Below are 20,349 nucleotides of genomic sequence, written 5' to 3'. Positions count from 1 at the left end.
ATGGTGCTGTCAAATCTGATATAACAAGGAGCTGGTTACAGAACGCTGTCACCTCCTTCAGCACGGCCTGGAGCCTGACACCAGGCTGTGGATGGTCCTGTCAAATCTGATATAACAAGGAGCTGGTTACAGCACGGTGTCACCTCCTTCAGCACGGCCTGGAGCCTGACACCAGGCTGTGGATGGTCCTGTCAAATCTGATACAACAAGGAGCTGGTTACAGAACGGTGTCGCCTCCTTCAGCACGGCCTGGGGCCTGACACCAGGCTGTGGATGGTCCTGTCAAATCTGATATAACAAGGAGCTGGTTATAGAACGGTATCGCCTCCTTCAGCAAGGCCTGGAGCCTGACACCAGGCTGTGGATGGTCCTGTCAAATCTGATATAACTAGGAGCTGGTTACAGAACGGTGTCGCCTCCTTCAGCACGGCCTGGAGCCTGACACCAGGCTGTGGATGGTCCTGTCAAATCTGATACAACAAGGAGCTGGTTACAGAACGGTGTCGCCTCCTTCAGCACGGCCTGGAGCCTGACACCAGGCTGTGGATGGTCCTGTCAAATCTGTTACAACAAGGAGCTGGTTACAGAACTGTGTCGCCTCCTTCAGCACGGCCTGGAGCCTGACACCGGGCTGTGGATGGTCCTGTCAAATCTGATATAACAAGGAGCTGGTTACAGAACGGTGTCGCCTCCTTCAGCATGGACTGGGGCCTGACACCAGGCTGTGGATGCTCCTGTCAAATCTGATACTACAAGGAGCTGGTTACAGAACGGTGTCGCATCCTTCAGCACGGCCTGGAGCCTGACACCAGGCTGTAGATGGTCCTGTCAAATCTGATATAACAATGTGCTGGTTCCAGAACGATGTCGCCTCCTTCAGCACGGCCTGGAGCCTGACACCAGGCTGTGGATGGTCCTGTCGAATCTCATATAACACGGAGCTGGTTACAGAACGGTGTAGCCTCCTTCAGCACGGCCTGGAGCCTGACACCAGGCTGTGGATGGTCCAGTCAAATCTGATATAACAAGGTGCTTGTTACAGAACAGTGTCACATCCTTCAGCACGGCCTGGAGCCTGACACCAGGCTGTCGATGGTCCTGTCAAACTGACATAACAAGGTGCTGGTTACAGATCGGTGTCACCTCCTTCAGCACGGCCTGGAGCCTTACACCAGGCTGTGTATGGTCCTGTCAAATCTGATATAACAAGGAGCTGGTTACAGAACGGTGTCGCTTCCTTCAGCACGGCCTGGAGCCTGACACCAGGCTGTGGATGGTCCTGTCAAATCTGATATAACAAGGTGCTTGTTACAGAAAGGTGTCACCTCCTTCAGCACGGCCTGGAGCCTGGCACCAGGCTGTGGATGGTCCTGTCAAATCTGATATAACAAGGAGCTGGTTACAGAATGGTGTCGCCTCCTTCAGCACGGCCTGGAGCCTGACACCAGGCTGTGGATGGTCCTGTCAAATCTGATATAACACGGAGCTGGTTACAGAACGGTGTCACCTCCTTCAGCACGGCATGGAGCCTGACACTAGGCTGTGGATGGTCCTGTCAAATTTGATATAACAAGGCGCTTTTTACAGAACGGTGTCGCCTCCTTCAGCACGGCCTGGAGCCTGAAACCAGGCTGTGGATGGTCCTGTCAAATCTGATATAACAAGGAGCTGGTTACAGAACGGTGTCACCTCCTTCAGTACGGCCTGGAGCCTGACACCAGGCTGTGGATGGTCCTGTCAAATCTGATATAACTAGGAGCTGGTTACAGAACGGTGTCGCCTCCTTCAGCACGGCCTGGAGCCTGACACCAGGCTGTGGATGGTCCTGTCAAATCTGATATAACAAGGTGCTGGTTACAGAACGGTGTCGCCTCCTTCAGCACGGCCTGCAGCCTGACACCAGGCTGTGGATGGTCCTGTCAAATCTGATATAACAAGGAGCTGGTTGCAGAACTGTGTCACCTCCTTCAGCACGGCCTGGGGCCTGACACCAGGCTGTGGATGCTCCTGTCAAATCTGATACTACAAGGAGCTGGTTACAGAACGGTGTCGCCTCCTTCAGCACGGCCTGGAGCCTGACACCAGGCTGTGGATGGTCCTGTCAAATCTGATATAACAAGGTGCTGGTTACAGAACGATGTCGCCTCCTTCAGCACGGACTGGAACCTGACACCAGGCTGTGGATGGTCCTGTCAAATCTTATATCACACGGAGCTGGTTACAGAACGGTGTAGCCTCCTTCAGCACGGCCTGGAGCCTGACACCAGGCTGTGGATGGTCCTGTCAAATCTGATACAACAAGGTGCTTGTTACAGAACGGTGTCACATCCTTCAGCACGGCCTGGAGCCTGACACCAGACTGTGGATGGTCCTGTCAAACTGACATAACAAGGTGCTGGTTACAGAACGGTGTCACCTCCTTCAGCACGGCCTGGAGTCTGACACAGGCTGTGGATGGTCCTGTCAAATCTGATATAACAAGGTGCTTGTTACAGAACGGTGTCACCTCCTTCAGCACGGCCTGGAGCCTGACACCAGGCTGTGGCTGGTCCTGTTAAATCTGATACAACAAGGAGCTGGTTACAGAACGGTGTCACCTCCTTCAGCACGGCCTGGAGCATGACACCAGGCTGTGGATGGTCCTGTCAAATCTGATAGAACAAGGAGCTTTTACAGATCGGTGTCGCCTCCTTCAGCACGGCCTGGAGCCTGACACCAGGCTGTGGATGGTCCTGTCAAATCTGATATAACACGGAGCTGGTTACAGAACTGTGTCACCTCCTTCAGCACGGCCTATAGCCTGACACCAGGCTGTGGGTGGTCCTGTCAAATCTGATATAACAAGGTGCTAGTTACAGAACGGTGTCGCCTCCTTCAGCACGGCCTGGAGCCTGACACCAGGCTGTGGATGGTCCTGTCAAATCTGATATAAGGAGCTGGTTACAGAACGGTGTCACCTCCTTCAGCACGGCCTGGAGCCTGACTCCAGGCTGTGGATGGTCCTGTCAAATCTGGTATAACAAGGAGCTGGTTACAGAATGGTGTCGCCTCCTTCAACACAGCCTGGAGCCTGACACCAGGCTGTGGATGGTCCTGTCAAATCTGATATAACACGGAGCTGGTTACAGAACTGTGTCGCCTCCTTCAGCACGGCCTGGAGCCTGACACCAGGTTGTGGATGGTCCTGTCAAATCTTATATAACACGCAGCTGATTACAGAATGGTGTAGCCTCCTTCAGCACGGCCTGGAGCCTGAGACCAGGCTGTGCATGATCCTGTCAAATCTGATATAACAAGGTGCTTGTTACAGAACGGTGTCACCTCCTTCAGCACGGCCTGGAGCCTGACACCAGGCTGTGGATGGTCCTGTCAAATCTGATAGAACAAGGAGCTTTTTACAGAACGGTGTCGCCTCCTTCAGCACGGCCTGGAGCCTGACACCAGGCTGTGGATGGTCCTGTCAAATCTGATATAACACGGTGCTGGTTACAGAACGGTGTCACCTCCTTCAGCACGATCTGGAGCCTGACACCAGGCTGTGGATGGTCCTGTCAAATCTGATATAACAAGGAGCTTTTTACAGAACGGTGTCGCCTCCTGCAGCACGGCCTGGAGCCTGACACCAGGCTGTGGATGGTCCTGTCAAATCTGATACAACAAGGGGCTGTTTACAGAACGGTGTCGCCTCCTTCAGCACGGCCTGGAGCCTGACACCAGGCTGTGGATGGTCCTGTCAAATCTGATAGAACAAGGAGCTGGTTACAGAACGGTGTCGCCTCCTTCAGCACGGCCTGGAGCCTGACACCAGGCTGTGGATGGTCCTGTCAAATCTGATATAACAAGGAGCTGGTTACAGCACGGTGTCACCTCCTTCAGCACGGCCTGGAGCCTGACACCAGGCTGTGGATGGTCCTGTCAAATCTGATACAACAAGGAGCTGGTTACAGAACGGTGTCACCTCCTTCAGTACGGCCTGGAGCCTGACACCAGGCTGTGGATGGTCCTGTCAAATCTGATAGAACAAGGAGCTGGTTACAGAACGGTGTCGCCTCCTTCAGCACGGCCTGGAGCCTGACACCAGGCTGTGGATGGTCCTGTCAAAACTGATATAACTAGGAGCTGGTTACAGAACTGTGTCGCCTCCTTCAGCACGGCCTCGAGCCTGACACCAGGCTGTGGATGGTCCTGTCAAATCTGATATAACAAGGAGCTGGTTACAGAACGGTGTCGCCTCCTTCAGCACGGCCTGGAGCCTGACACCAGTCTGTGGATGGTCCTGTCAAATCTGATATAACAAGGAGCTAGTTACAGAACGGTGTCGCCTCCTTCAGCACGGTCTAGATCCTGAGACCAGGCTGTGGATGGTCCTGTCAAATCTGATATAACAAGGTGCTTGTTACAGAACGGTGTCGCCTCCTTCAGCACGGCCTGTAGCCTGACACCAGGCTGTGGATGGTCCTGTCAAACTGACATAACAAGGTGCTGGTTACAGAACGGTGTCACCTCCTTCAGCACGGCCTGGAGCCTGACACCAGGCTGTGGATGGTCCTGTCAAATCTGATATAACAAGGAGCTGTTTACAGAACGGTGTCGCCTCCTTCAGCACGGCCTGGAGCCTGGCACCAGGCTGTGGATGGTCCTGTCAAATCTGATATAACACGGTGCTGGTTACAGAACGGTGTCACCTCCTTCAGCACGGCCTGGAGCCTGACACCAGGCTGTGGATGGTCCTGTCAAATCTGATATAACAAGGAGCTGGTTACAGAATGGTGTCGCCTCCTTTAGCACAGCCTGGAGCCTGACACCAGGCTGTGGATGGTCCTGTCAAATCTGATATAACACGGAGCTGGTTACAGAACGGTGTCACCTCCTTCAGCACCGCCTGGAGCCTGACACCAGGCTGTGGATGGTCCTGTCAAATCTGATATAACAAGGAGCTTTTTACAGAACGGTGTCGCCTCCTTCAGCACGGCCTGGAGCCTGACACCAGGCTGTGGATGGTCCTGTCAAATCTTATATAACACGCAGCTGATTACAGAACGGTGTAGCCTCCTTCAGCACGGCCTGGAGCCTGACACCAGGCTGTGCATGATCCTGTCAAATCTGATATAACAAGGTGCTTGTTACAGAACGGTGTCACCTCCTTCAGCACGGCCTGGAGCCTGACACCAGGCTGTGGATGGTTCTGTTAAATCTGATAGAACAAGGAGCTTTTTACAGAACGGTGTCGCCTCCTTAAGCACGGCCTAGAGCCTGACACCAGGCTGTGGATGGTCCTGTCAAATCTGATATAACACGGTGCTGGTTACAGAACGGTGTCACCTCCTTCAGCACGATCTGGAGCCTGACATCAGGCTGTGGATGGTCCTGTCAAATCTGATATAACAAGGAGCTTTTTACAGAACGGTGTCGCCTCCTTCAGCACGGCCTGGAGCCTGAAACCAGGCTGTGGATGGTCCTGTCAAATCTGATACAACAAGGTGCTGGTTACAGAACGGTGTCACCTCCTTCAGCACGGACTGGAGCCTAACACCAGGCTGTGGATGGTCCTGTCAAATCTGATATAACAAGGTGCTGGTTACAGAACGGTGTCGCCTCCTTCAGCACGGCCTGGAGCCTGACACCAGGCTGTGGATGGTCCAGTCAAATCTGATATAACAAGGAGCTTTTTACAGAACGGTGTCGCATCCTTCAGCACGGCCTGGAGCCTGAAACCAGGCTGTGGATGGTCCTGTCAAATCTGATATAACAAGGTGCTGGTTACAGAACGGTGTCACCTCCTTCAGCACGGACTGGAGCCTAACACCAGGCTGTGGATGGTCCTGTCAAATCTGATATAACAAGGTGCTGGTTACAGAACGTTGTCGCCTCCTTCAGCACGGCCTGGAGCCTGACACCAGGCTGTGGATGGTCCAGTCAAATCTGATACAACAAGGAGCTGGTTACAGAACGGTGTCGCCTCCTTCAGCACGGCCTGGAGCCTGACACCAGGCTGTTGATGGTCCAGTCAAATCTGATATAACAAGGTGCTGGTTACAGAACGGTGTCGCCTCCTTCAGCACGGCCTGGAGCCTGACACCAGGCTGTGGATGGTCCTGTCACATCTGAAAGAACAAGGAGCTGGTTACAGAACGGTGTCGCCTCCTTCAGCACGGCCTGGAGCCTGACACCAGGCTGTGGATGGTCCAGTCAAATCTGATATAACAAGGAGCTGGTTATAGAACGGTATCGCCTCCTTCAGCAAGGCCTGGAGCCTGACACCAGGCTGTGGATGGTCCTGTCAAATCTGATATAACTAGGAGCTGGTTACAGAACGGTGTCGCCTCCTTCAGCACGGCCTGGAGCCTGACACCAGGCTGTGGATGGTCCTGTCAAATCTGATACAACAAGGAGCTGGTTACAGAACGGTGTCGCCTCCTTCAGCACGGCCTGGAGCCTGACACCAGGCTGTGGATGGTCCTGTCAAATCTGTTACAACAAGGAGCTGGTTACAGAACTGTGTCGCCTCCTTCAGCACGGCCTGGAGCCTGACACCGGGCTGTGGATGGTCCTGTCAAATCTGATATAACAAGGAGCTGGTTACAGAACGGTGTCGCCTCCTTCAGCATGGACTGGGGCCTGACACCAGGCTGTGGATGCTCCTGTCAAATCTGATACTACAAGGAGCTGGTTACAGAACGGTGTCGCATCCTTCAGCACGGCCTGGAGCCTGACACCAGGCTGTAGATGGTCCTGTCAAATCTGATATAACAATGTGCTGGTTCCAGAACGATGTCGCCTCCTTCAGCACGGCCTGGAGCCTGACACCAGGCTGTGGATGGTCCTGTCGAATCTCATATAACACGGAGCTGGTTACAGAACGGTGTAGCCTCCTTCAGCACGGCCTGGAGCCTGACACCAGGCTGTGGATGGTCCAGTCAAATCTGATATAACAAGGTGCTTGTTACAGAACAGTGTCACATCCTTCAGCACGGCCTGGAGCCTGACACCAGGCTGTCGATGGTCCTGTCAAACTGACATAACAAGGTGCTGGTTACAGATCGGTGTCACCTCCTTCAGCACGGCCTGGAGCCTTACACCAGGCTGTGTATGGTCCTGTCAAATCTGATATAACAAGGAGCTGGTTACAGAACGGTGTCGCTTCCTTCAGCACGGCCTGGAGCCTGACACCAGGCTGTGGATGGTCCTGTCAAATCTGATATAACAAGGTGCTTGTTACAGAAAGGTGTCACCTCCTTCAGCACGGCCTGGAGCCTGGCACCAGGCTGTGGATGGTCCTGTCAAATCTGATATAACAAGGAGCTGGTTACAGAATGGTGTCGCCTCCTTCAGCACGGCCTGGAGCCTGACACCAGGCTGTGGATGGTCCTGTCAAATCTGATATAACACGGAGCTGGTTACAGAACGGTGTCACCTCCTTCAGCACGGCATGGAGCCTGACACTAGGCTGTGGATGGTCCTGTCAAATTTGATATAACAAGGCGCTTTTTACAGAACGGTGTCGCCTCCTTCAGCACGGCCTGGAGCCTGAAACCAGGCTGTGGATGGTCCTGTCAAATCTGATATAACAAGGAGCTGGTTACAGAACGGTGTCACCTCCTTCAGTACGGCCTGGAGCCTGACACCAGGCTGTGGATGGTCCTGTCAAATCTGATATAACTAGGAGCTGGTTACAGAACGGTGTCGCCTCCTTCAGCACGGCCTGGAGCCTGACACCAGGCTGTGGATGGTCCTGTCAAATCTGATATAACAAGGTGCTGGTTACAGAACGGTGTCGCCTCCTTCAGCACGGCCTGCAGCCTGACACCAGGCTGTGGATGGTCCTGTCAAATCTGATATAACAAGGAGCTGGTTGCAGAACTGTGTCACCTCCTTCAGCACGGCCTGGGGCCTGACACCAGGCTGTGGATGCTCCTGTCAAATCTGATACTACAAGGAGCTGGTTACAGAACGGTGTCGCCTCCTTCAGCACGGCCTGGAGCCTGACACCAGGCTGTGGATGGTCCTGTCAAATCTGATATAACAAGGTGCTGGTTACAGAACGATGTCGCCTCCTTCAGCACGGACTGGAACCTGACACCAGGCTGTGGATGGTCCTGTCAAATCTTATATCACACGGAGCTGGTTACAGAACGGTGTAGCCTCCTTCAGCACGGCCTGGAGCCTGACACCAGGCTGTGGATGGTCCTGTCAAATCTGATACAACAAGGTGCTTGTTACAGAACGGTGTCACATCCTTCAGCACGGCCTGGAGCCTGACACCAGACTGTGGATGGTCCTGTCAAACTGACATAACAAGGTGCTGGTTACAGAACGGTGTCACCTCCTTCAGCACGGCCTGGAGTCTGACACAGGCTGTGGATGGTCCTGTCAAATCTGATATAACAAGGTGCTTGTTACAGAACGGTGTCACCTCCTTCAGCACGGCCTGGAGCCTGACACCAGGCTGTGGCTGGTCCTGTTAAATCTGATACAACAAGGAGCTGGTTACAGAACGGTGTCACCTCCTTCAGCACGGCCTGGAGCATGACACCAGGCTGTGGATGGTCCTGTCAAATCTGATAGAACAAGGAGCTTTTACAGATCGGTGTCGCCTCCTTCAGCACGGCCTGGAGCCTGACACCAGGCTGTGGATGGTCCTGTCAAATCTGATATAACACGGAGCTGGTTACAGAACTGTGTCACCTCCTTCAGCACGGCCTATAGCCTGACACCAGGCTGTGGGTGGTCCTGTCAAATCTGATATAACAAGGTGCTAGTTACAGAACGGTGTCGCCTCCTTCAGCACGGCCTGGAGCCTGACACCAGGCTGTGGATGGTCCTGTCAAATCTGATATAAGGAGCTGGTTACAGAACGGTGTCACCTCCTTCAGCACGGCCTGGAGCCTGACTCCAGGCTGTGGATGGTCCTGTCAAATCTGGTATAACAAGGAGCTGGTTACAGAATGGTGTCGCCTCCTTCAACACAGCCTGGAGCCTGACACCAGGCTGTGGATGGTCCTGTCAAATCTGATATAACACGGAGCTGGTTACAGAACTGTGTCACCTCCTTCAGCACGGCCTATAGCCTGACACCAGGCTATGGGTGGTCCTGTCAAATCTGATATAACAAGGTGCTAGTTACAGAACGGTGTCGCCTCCTTCAGCACGGCCTGGAGCCTGACACCAGGCTGTGGATGGTCCTGTCAAATCTGATATAACAAGGAGCTATTTACAGAACGGTGTCGCCTCCTTCAGCACGGCCTGGAGCCTGAAACCAGGCTGTGGATGGTCCTGTCAAATCTGATACAACAAGGTGCTGGTTACAGAACGGTGTCGCCTCCTTCAGCACGGACTGGAGCCTGACACCAGGCTGTGGATGGTCCTGTCAAATCTGATACAACAAGGTGCTGGTTACAGAACGGTGTCGCCTCCTTCAGCACGGCCTGGAGCCTGACACCAGGCTGTGGATGGTCCATTCAAATCTGATAGAACAAGGAGCTGGTTACAGAACGGTGTCGCCTCCTTTAGCACGGCCTGGAGCCTGACACCAGGCTGTGGATGGTCCTGTCAAATCTTGTATAACACGGAGCTGGTTACAGAACGGTGTAGCCTCCTTCATCACGGCCTGGAGCCTGACACAAGGCTGTGGATGGTCCTGTCAAATCTGATATAACACGGAGCTGGTTACAGAAAGGTGTCACCTCCTTCAGCACGGCCTGGAGCCTGACACCAGGCTGTGGATGGTCCTGTCAAATCTGATATAACACGGAGCTGGTTACAGAACGGTGTCACCTCCTTCAGCACGGCCTGGAGCCTGACACCAGGCTGTGGTTGGTCCTGTCAAATCTGATATAACAAGGAGCTATTTACAGAACGGTGTCGCCTCCTTCAGCACGGCCTGGAGCCCGAAACCAGGCTGTGGATGGTCCTGTCAAATCTGATACAACAAGGTGCTGGTTACAGAACGTTGTCACCTCCTTCAGCACGGACTGGAGCCTGACACCAGGCTGTGGATTGTCCTGTCAAATCTGATACAACAAGGTGCTGGTTACAGAACGGTGTCACCTCCTTCAGCACGGACTGGAGCCTAACACCAGTCTGTGGATGGTCCAGCCAAATCTGATATAACAAGGAGCTGGTTACAGAACGGTGTCACCTCCTTCAGCACGGCCTGGAGCCTGACACCAGGCTGTGGATGGTGCTGTCAAATCTGATATAACAAGGTGCTGGTTACAGAACGGTGTCGCCTCCTTCAGCACGTCCTGGAGCCTGAAACCAGGCTGTGGATGGTCCTGTCAAATCTGATACAACAAGGTGCTGGTTACAGAACGGTGTCACCTCCTTCAGCACGGACTGGAGCCTAACACCAGGCTGTGGATGGTCCTGTCAAATCTGATATAACAAGGTGCTGGTTACAGAACGGTGTCGCCTCCTTCAGCACGGCCTGGAGCCTGACACCAGGCTGTGGATGGTCCAGTCAAATCTGATATAACAAGGTGCTGGTTACAGAACGGTGTCGCCTCCTTCAGCACGGCCTGGAGCCTTACACCAGGCTGTGGATGGTCCTGTCAAATCTGATAGAACAAGGAGCTGGTTACAGAACGGTGTCGCCTCCTTCAGCACGGCCTGGAGCCTGACACCAGGCTGTGGATGGTCCTGCCAAATCTGATATAACAAGGAGCTGGTTACAGAACGCTGTCACCTCCTTCAGCACGGCCTGGTGCCTGACACCAGGCTGTAGATGGTCCTGTCATATCTGTTACAACAAGGAGCTGGTTACAGAACGGTGTCGCCTCCTTCAGCACGGCCTGGTGCCTGACACCAGGCTGTGGATGGTCGTGTCAAAAATGATATAACTAGGAGCTGGTTACAGAACTGTGTCGCCTCCTTCAGCACGGCCTCGAGCCTGACACAAGGCTGTGGATGGTCCTGTCAAATCTGATATAACAAGGAGCTGGTTACAGAACGGTGTCGCATCCTTCAGCACGGCCTGGAGACTGACGCCAGGCTGTGGATGGTCCTGTCAAATCTGATATAACAAGGAGCTGGTTACAGAACGGTGTCGCCTCCTTCAGCACGGTCTAGATCCTGACACCAGGCTGTGGATGGTCCTGTCAAATCTGATATAACTAGGAGCTGGTTACAGAACGGTGTCGCCTCCTTCAGCACGGCCTGGAGCCTGACACCAGGCTGTGGATGGTCCTGTCAAATCTGATACAACAAGGAGCTGGTTACAGAACGGTGTCGCCTCCTTCAGCACGGCCTGGAGCCTGACACCAGGCTGTGGATGGTCCTGTCAAATCTGTTACAACAAGGAGCTGGTTACAGAACTGTGTCGCCTCCTTCAGCACGGCCTGGAGCCTGACACCGGGCTGTGGATGGTCCTGTCAAATCTGATATAACAAGGAGCTGGTTACAGAACGGTGTCGCCTCCTTCAGCATGGACTGGGGCCTGACACCAGGCTGTGGATGCTCCTGTCAAATCTGATACTACAAGGAGCTGGTTACAGAACGGTGTCGCATCCTTCAGCACGGCCTGGAGCCTGACACCAGGCTGTAGATGGTCCTGTCAAATCTGATATAACAATGTGCTGGTTCCAGAACGATGTCGCCTCCTTCAGCACGGCCTGGAGCCTGACACCAGGCTGTGGATGGTCCTGTCGAATCTCATATAACACGGAGCTGGTTACAGAACGGTGTAGCCTCCTTCAGCACGGCCTGGAGCCTGACACCAGGCTGTGGATGGTCCAGTCAAATCTGATATAACAAGGTGCTTGTTACAGAACAGTGTCACATCCTTCAGCACGGCCTGGAGCCTGACACCAGGCTGTCGATGGTCCTGTCAAACTGACATAACAAGGTGCTGGTTACAGATCGGTGTCACCTCCTTCAGCACGGCCTGGAGCCTTACACCAGGCTGTGTATGGTCCTGTCAAATCTGATATAACAAGGAGCTGGTTACAGAACGGTGTCACCTCCTTCAGCACGGCCTGGAGCCTGACACCAGGCTGTGGATGGTCCTGTCAAATCTGATATAACAAGGTGCTTGTTACAGAAAGGTGTCACCTCCTTCAGCACGGCCTGGAGCCTGGCACCAGGCTGTGGATGGTCCTGTCAAATCTGATATAACAAGGAGCTGGTTACAGAATGGTGTCGCCTCCTTCAGCACGGCCTGGAGCCTGACACCAGGCTGTGGATGGTCCTGTCAAATCTGATATAACACGGAGCTGGTTACAGAACGGTGTCACCTCCTTCAGCACGGCATGGAGCCTGACACTAGGCTGTGGATGGTCCTGTCAAATTTGATATAACAAGGCGCTTTTTACAGAACGGTGTCGCCTCCTTCAGCACGGCCTGGAGCCTGAAACCAGGCTGTGGATGGTCCTGTCAAATCTGATATAACAAGGAGCTGGTTACAGAACGGTGTCACCTCCTTCAGTACGGCCTGGAGCCTGACACCAGGCTGTGGATGGTCCTGTCAAATCTGATATAACTAGGAGCTGGTTACAGAACGGTGTCGCCTCCTTCAGCACGGCCTGGAGCCTGACACCAGGCTGTGGATGGTCCTGTCAAATCTGATATAACTAGGAGCTGGTTACAGAACTGTGTCGCCTCCTTCAGCACGGCCTGCAGCCTGACACCAGGCTGTGGATGGTCCTGTCAAATCTGATATAACAAGGAGCTGGTTGCAGAACTGTGTCACCTCCTTCAGCACGGCCTGGGGCCTGACACCAGGCTGTGGATGCTCCTGTCAAATCTGATACTACAAGGAGCTGGTTACAGAACGGTGTCGCCTCCTTCAGCACGGCCTGGAGCCTGACACCAGGCTGTGGATGGTCCTGTCAAATCTGATATAACAAGGTGCTGGTTACAGAACGATGTCGCCTCCTTCAGCACGGACTGGAACCTGACACCAGGCTGTGGATGGTCCTGTCAAATCTTATATCACACGGAGCTGGTTACAGAACGGTGTAGCCTCCTTCAGCACGGCCTGGAGCCTGACACCAGGCTGTGGATGGTCCTGTCAAATCTGATACAACAAGGTGCTTGTTACAGAACGGTGTCACATCCTTCAGCACGGCCTGGAGCCTGACACCAGACTGTGGATGGTCCTGTCAAACTGACATAACAAGGTGCTGGTTACAGAACGGTGTCACCTCCTTCAGCACGGCCTGGAGTCTGACACAGGCTGTGGATGGTCCTGTCAAATCTGATATAACAAGGTGCTTGTTACAGAACGGTGTCACCTCCTTCAGCACGGCCTGGAGCCTGACACCAGGCTGTGGCTGGTCCTGTTAAATCTGATACAACAAGGAGCTGGTTACAGAACGGTGTCACCTCCTTCAGCACGGCCTGGAGCATGACACCAGGCTGTGGATGGTCCTGTCAAATCTGATAGAACAAGGAGCTTTTACAGATCGGTGTCGCCTCCTTCAGCACGGCCTGGAGCCTGACACCAGGCTGTGGATGGTCCTGTCAAATCTGATATAACACGGAGCTGGTTACAGAACTGTGTCACCTCCTTCAGCACGGCCTATAGCCTGACACCAGGCTGTGGGTGGTCCTGTCAAATCTGATATAACAAGGTGCTAGTTACAGAACGGTGTCGCCTCCTTCAGCACGGCCTGGAGCCTGACACCAGGCTGTGGATGGTCCTGTCAAATCTGATATAAGGAGCTGGTTACAGAACGGTGTCACCTCCTTCAGCACGGCCTGGAGCCTGACTCCAGGCTGTGGATGGTCCTGTCAAATCTGGTATAACAAGGAGCTGGTTACAGAATGGTGTCGCCTCCTTCAACACAGCCTGGAGCCTGACACCAGGCTGTGGATGGTCCTGTCAAATCTGATATAACACGGAGCTGGTTACAGAACTGTGTCACCTCCTTCAGCACGGCCTATAGCCTGACACCAGGCTGTGGGTGGTCCTGTCAAATCTGATATAACAAGGTGCTAGTTACAGAACGGTGTCGCCTCCTTCAGCACGGCCTGGAGCCTGACACCAGGCTGTGGATGGTCCTGTCAAATCTGATATAACAAGGAGCTATTTACAGAACGGTGTCGCCTCCTTCAGCACGGCCTGGAGCCTGAAACCAGGCTGTGGATGGTCCTGTCAAATCTGATACAACAAGGTGCTGGTTACAGAACGGTGTCGCCTCCTTCAGCACGGACTGGAGCCTGACACCAGGCTGTGGATGGTCCTGTCAAATCTGATACAACAAGGTGCTGGTTACAGAACGGTGTCGCCTCCTTCAGCACGGCCTGGAGCCTGACACCAGGCTGTGGATGGTCCATTCAAATCTGATAGAACAAGGAGCTGGTTACAGAACGGTGTCGCCTCCTTTAGCACGGCCTGGAGCCTGACACCAGGCTGTGGATGGTCCTGTCAAATCTTGTATAACACGGAGCTGGTTACAGAACGGTGTAGCCTCCTTCATCACGGCCTGGAGCCTGACACAAGGCTGTGGATGGTCCTGTCAAATCTGATATAACACGGAGCTGGTTACAGAAAGGTGTCACCTCCTTCAGCACGGCCTGGAGCCTGACACCAGGCTGTGGATGGTCCTGTCAAATCTGATATAACACGGAGCTGGTTACAGAACGGTGTCACCTCCTTCAGCACGGCCTGGAGCCTGACACCAGGCTGTGGTTGGTCCTGTCAAATCTGATATAACAAGGAGCTATTTACAGAACGGTGTCGCCTCCTTCAGCACGGCCTGGAGCCCGAAACCAGGCTGTGGATGGTCCTGTCAAATCTGATACAACAAGGTGCTGGTTACAGAACGTTGTCACCTCCTTCAGCACGGACTGGAGCCTGACACCAGGCTGTGGATTGTCCTGTCAAATCTGATACAACAAGGTGCTGGTTACAGAACGGTGTCACCTCCTTCAGCACGGACTGGAGCCTAACACCAGTCTGTGGATGGTCCAGCCAAATCTGATATAACAAGGAGCTGGTTACAGAACGGTGTCACCTCCTTCAGCACGGCCTGGAGCCTGACACCAGGCTGTGGATGGTGCTGTCAAATCTGATATAACAAGGTGCTGGTTACAGAACGGTGTCGCCTCCTTCAGCACGTCCTGGAGCCTGAAACCAGGCTGTGGGTGGTCCTGTCAAATCTGATACAACAAGGTGCTGGTTACAGAACGGTGTCACCTCCTTCAGCACGGACTGGAGCCTAACACCAGGCTGTGGATGGTCCTGTCAAATCTGATATAACAAGGTGCTGGTTACAGAACGGTGTCGCCTCCTTCAGCACGGCCTGGAGCCTGACACCAGGCTGTGGATGGTCCAGTCAAATCTGATATAACAAGGTGCTGGTTACAGAACGGTGTCGCCTCCTTCAGCACGGCCTGGAGCCTTACACCAGGCTGTGGATGGTCCTGTCAAATCTGATAGAACAAGGAGCTGGTTACAGAACGGTGTCGCCTCCTTCAGCACGGCCTGGAGCCTGACACCAGGCTGTGGATGGTCCTGTCAAATCTGATATAACAAGGAGCTGGTTACAGAACGGTGTCGCCTCCTTCAACACAGCCTGGAGCCTGACACCAGGCTGTGGATGGTGCTGTCAAATCTGATATAACAAGGAGCTGGTTACAGAACGCTGTCACCTCCTTCAGCACGGCCTGGTGCCTGACACCAGGCTGTAGATGGTCCTGTCAAATCTGTTACAACAAGGAGCTGGTTACAGAACGGTGTCGCCTCCTTCAGCACGGCCTGGTGCCTGACACCAGGCTGTGGATGGTCGTGTCAAAAATGATATAACTAGGAGCTGGTTACAGAACTGTGTCGCCTCCTTCAGCACGGCCTCGAGCCTGACACAAGACTGTGGATGGTCCTGTCAAATCTGATATAACAAGGAGCTGGTTACAGAACGGTGTCGCATCCTTCAGCACGGCCTGGAGACTGACGCCAGGCTGTGGATGGTCCTGTCAAATCTGATATAACAAGGAGCTGGTTACAGAACGGTGTCGCCTCCTTCAGCACGGTCTAGATCCTGAGACCAGGCTGTGGATGGTCCTGTCAAATCTGATATAACAAGGTGTTTGTTACAGAACGGTGTCACCTCCTTCAGCACGGCCTGTAGCCTGACACCAGGCTGTGGATGGTCCTGTCAAACTGACGTAACAAGGTGCTGGTTACAGAACGGTGTCACCTCCTTCAGCACGGCCTGGAGCCTGACACCAGGCTGTGGATGGTCCTGTCAAATCTGAGATAACAAGGAGCTGTTTACAGAACGGTGTCGCCTCCTTCAGCACGGCCTGGAGCCTGGCACCAGGCTGTGGATGGTCCTGTCAAATCTGATATAACAAGGTGCTTGTTACAGAACGGTGTCACCTCCTTCAGCACGGCCTGGAGCCTGACACCAGGCTGTGGATGGTCCTGTCAAATCTGATATAACACGGTGCTGGTTACAGAACGGTGTCACCTCCTTCAGCACGGCCTGGAGCCTGACACCAGTCTGTAGATGGTCCTGTCAAATCTGATACAACTAGGTGCTGGTTACAGAACGGTGTCGCCTCCTTCAGCACGGCCTGGAGCCTGACACCAGGCTGTGGATGGTCCTGTCAAATCTGATATAACAAGGAGCTGGTTACAGAATGGTGTCGCCTCCTTCAGCACAGCCTGGAGCCTGGCACCAGGCTGTGGATGGTCCTGTCAAATCTGATATAGCACGGAGCTGGTTACAGAACGGTGTCACCTCCTTCAGCACGGCCTGGAGCCTGACACCAGACTGTGGATGGTCCTGTCAAATCTGATATAACAAGGAGCTGGTTACAGAACGGTGTCGCATCCTTCAGCACGGCCTGGAGACTGACGCCAGGCTGTGGATGGTCCTGTCAAATCTGATATAACAAGGAGCTGGTTACAGAACGGTGTCGCCTCCTTCAGCACGGTCTAGATCCTGAGACCAGGCTGTGGATGGTCCTGTCAAATCTGATATAACAAGGTGTTTGTTACAGAACGGTGTCACCTCCTTCAGCACGGCCTGTAGCCTGACACCAGGCTGTGGATGGTCCTGTCAAACTGACGTAACAAGGTGCTGGTTACAGAACGGTGTCACCTCCTTCAGCACGGCCTGGAGCCTGACACCAGGCTGTGGATGGTCCTGTCAAATCTGAGATAACAAGGAGCTGTTTACAGAACGGTGTCGCCTCCTTCAGCACGGCCTGGAGCCTGGCACCAGGCTGTGGATGGTCCTGTCAAATCTGATATAACAAGGTGCTTGTTACAGAACGGTGTCACCTCCTTCAGCACGGCCTGGAGCCTGACACCAGGCTGTGGATGGTCCTGTCAAATCTGATATAACACGGTGCTGGTTACAGAACGGTGTCACCTCCTTCAGCACGGCCTGGAGCCTGACACCAGTCTGTAGATGGTCCTGTCAAATCTGATACAACTAGGTGCTGGTTACAGAACGGTGTCGCCTCCTTCAGCACGGCCTGGAGCCTGACACCAGGCTGTGGATGGTCCTGTCAAATCTGATATAACAAGGAGCTGGTTACAGAATGGTGTCGCCTCCTTCAGCACAGCCTGGAGCCTGGCACCAGGCTGTGGATGGTCCTGTCAAATCTGATATAGCACGGAGCTGGTTACAGAACGGTGTCACCTCCTTCAGCACGGCCTGGAGCCTGACACCAGGCTGTGGATGGTCCTGTCAAATCTGATATAACAAGGAGCTTTTTACAGAACGGTGTCGCCTCCTTCAGCACGGCCTGGAGCCTGACACCAGGCTGTGGATGGTCCTGTCAAATCTGATATAACAAGGAGCTGGTTACAGAACGGTGTCGCCTCCTTCAGCACGGCCTGGAGCCTGACACCAGGCTGTGGATGGTCCTGTTAAATCTGATATAACAAGGAGCTGGTTACAGAACTGTGTCACCTTCTTCAGCACAGCCTGGAGCCTGACACCAGGCTGTGGATGGTCCTGTCACATCTGATATAATTAGGAGCTGGTTACAGAACTGTGTCGCCTCCTTCAGCACGGCCTGGAGCCTGAAACCTGGCTGTGGATGGTCCTGTCAAATCTGATACAACAAGGAGCTGGTTACAGAACGGTGTCGCCTCCTTCAGCACGGCATGGAGCCTGACACCAGGCTGTGGATGGTCCTGTCAAATCTGATATAACAAGGTGCTGGTTACAGAACGGTGTCGCCTCCTTCAGCACGGCCTGGAGGCTGACACCAGACTGTGGATGGTCCTGTCAAATCTTATATAACACGCAGCTGATTACAGAACGGTGTCGCCTCCTTCAGCACGGCCTGGAGCCTGACACCAGGCTGTGGATGGTCCTGTCAAATCTGATAGAACAAGGAGCTGGTTACAGAACGGTGTCGCCTCCTTCAGCACGGCCTGGAGCCTGACACCAGGCTGTGGATGGTGCTGTCAAATCTGATATAACAAGGAGCTGGTTACAGGACGGTGTCGCATCCTTCAGCACGGCCTGGAGCCTGACGCCAGGCTGTGGATGGTCCTGTCAAATCTGATATAACAAGGAGCTGGTTACAGAACGGTGTCGCCTCCTTCAGCAAGGCCTGGAGCCTGACACCAGGCTGTGGATGGTCCTGTCAAATCTGATATAACTAGGAGCTGGTTACAGAACGGGGTCGCCTCCTTCAGCACGGCCTGGAGCCTGACACCAGGCTGTGGATGGTCCTGTCAAATCTGATACAACAAGGAGCTGGTTACAGAACGGTGTCACCTCCTTCAGCACGGCCTGGAGCCTGACACCAGGCTGTGGATGGTCCTGTCAAATCTGATACAACAAGGAGCTGGTTACAGAACGGTGTCGCCTCCTTCAGCACGGCCTGGAGCCTGACACCAGGCTGTGGATGGTCCTGTCAAATCTGATACAACAAGGAGCTGGTTACAGAACGGTGTCGCCTCCTTCAGCACGGCCTGGAGCCTGACACCAGGCTGTGGAAGGTCCTGTCAAATCTGATATAACAAGGAGCTGGTTACAGAACTGTGTCGCCTCCTACAGCACGGCCTGGAGCCTGACACCAGGCTGTGGATGGTGCTGTCAAATCTGATACAACAAGGAGCTGGTTACAGAACTGTGTCGCCTCCTTCAGCACGTTTGGAGCCTGACACCAGGCTGTGGATGGTCCTGTCAAATCTGATATAACACGGTGCTGGTTACAGAACGGTGTCGCCTCCTTCAGCACGGCCTGGAGCCTGACACCAGGCTGTGGATGGTCCTGTCAAATTTGATATAACAAGGTGCTTGTTACAGAACGGTGTCACCTCCTTCAACACGGCCTGGAGCCTGACACCAGGCTGTGGATGGTCCTGTCAAATCTGATATAACACGGTGCTGGTTACAGAACGGTGTCGCCTCCTTCAGCACGGCCTGGAGCCTGACACCAGGCTGTGGATGGTCCTGTCAAATTTGATATAACAAGGTGCTTGTTACAGAACGGTGTCGCCTCCTTCAGCACGGCCTGGAGCCTGACACCAGGCTGTGGATGGTCCTGTCAAATCTGATACAACAAGGAGCTGGTTACAGAACGGTGTCACCTCCTTCAGCACGGCCTGGAGCCTGACACCAGGCTGTGGATGGTCCTGTCAAATCTGATACAACAAGGAGCTGGTTACAGAACGGTGTCGCCTCCTTCAGCACGGCCTGGGGCCTGACACCAGGCTGTGGATGGTCCTGTCAAATCTGATATAACTAGGAGCTGGTTACAGAACGGTGTCGCCTCCTTCAGCACGGCCTGGAGCCTGACACCAGGCTGTGGATGGTCCTGTCAAATCTGATATAACACGGAGCTGGTTACAGAACGGTGTCACCTCCTTCAGCACGGCCTGGAGCCTGACACCAGACTGTGGATGGTGCTGTCAAATCTGATACAACAAGGAGCTGGTTACAGAACGGTGTCGCCTCGTTCAGCACGTCCTGGAGCCTGACACCAGGCTGTGGATGGTCCTGTCAAATCTAATATAACAAGGTGCTGGTTACAGAACGGTGTAGCCTCCTTCAGCACGGCCTGGAGCCTGACACCAGGCTGTGGGTGGTCCTGTCAAATCTGATATAACACGGAGCTGGTTACAGAACGGTGTAGCCTCCTTCAGCACGGCCTGGAGCCTGACACCAGGCTGTGGGTGGTCCTGTCAAATCTGATATAACACGGAGCTGGTTACAGAACGGTGTCGCCCCCTTCAGCACGGCCTGGAGCCTGACACCAGGCTGTGGGTGGTCCTGTCAAATCTGATATAACACGGAGCTGGTTACAGAACGGTGTAGCCTCCTTCAGCACGGCCTGGAGCCTGACACCAGGCTGTGGGTGGTCCTGTCAAATCTGATATAACACGGAGCTGGTTACAGAACGGTGTCGGCTCCTTCAGCACGGCCTGGAGACTGACAT

Source organism: Scyliorhinus torazame, chromosome 23 (genome assembly GCF_047496885.1).
Source record: "Scyliorhinus torazame isolate Kashiwa2021f chromosome 23, sScyTor2.1, whole genome shotgun sequence".
Taxonomy (NCBI): Eukaryota; Metazoa; Chordata; class Chondrichthyes; order Carcharhiniformes; family Scyliorhinidae; genus Scyliorhinus; species Scyliorhinus torazame.
The sequence above is the reverse complement of the archived record's forward strand: the minus strand, read 5'-3'. Positions refer to the sequence as shown.